Here is a 255-nt window from a genome sequence, read left to right on the forward strand (position 1 = left end):
TGTAATCAGTTTTTGTTTGTAAAGCTGTGTCAGTAAATAACTCATTTATTAGAAGAGAAGAAAAGTGCCATTTAAATTTAATTGTCATATAACTTTAAAAAACAGCTCTCAACTGCTTATGTTATAAAATGTTTTTTTTTCTTAGAACTGTATAAGGTTTCTTATAGCATAATCCATTAACCCATTCTTTTCATTGCAAGTTTATATATATATATATATATATATATATATATATATATATATATATATATATAT

Source organism: Suricata suricatta, chromosome 3 (genome assembly GCF_006229205.1).
Source record: "Suricata suricatta isolate VVHF042 chromosome 3, meerkat_22Aug2017_6uvM2_HiC, whole genome shotgun sequence".
NCBI lineage: Eukaryota > Metazoa > Chordata > Mammalia > Carnivora > Herpestidae > Suricata > Suricata suricatta.